The sequence below is a fragment of the Nilaparvata lugens genome, chromosome 2 (genome assembly GCF_014356525.2).
Source record: "Nilaparvata lugens isolate BPH chromosome 2, ASM1435652v1, whole genome shotgun sequence".
Classification (NCBI taxonomy): Eukaryota; Metazoa; Arthropoda; class Insecta; order Hemiptera; family Delphacidae; genus Nilaparvata; species Nilaparvata lugens.
In genome coordinates this window covers 34,075,976-34,076,252 of record NC_052505.1, presented here as the reverse complement: position 1 = coordinate 34,076,252, position 277 = coordinate 34,075,976, and positions in this window count along the sequence as shown.

Genomic DNA, 277 nt, shown 5'->3' with positions numbered 1-277 from the left:
ATTTAGAAATTGGGGTACCTTATTTCGGTACCTTATTTAGTAAAAACTTGGAATCTGAATTTTTTGTGGACTTGATCTTACTCTCCACCATGTGAATGGGTTCGTCGCCAATCTGTCTCCCCGACAACTAAGCTTCTCGCAATTTTGATCACAGACGTCAGTAAATCCCCTGGCAGGATACACCATTGCCATCAATATTAGTCTCCCCGACGTCTACTCCCCCACTAGAACGAAGGAGCATCTAATTCCCTACTAGAACGAAGGAGCATCTAATTCC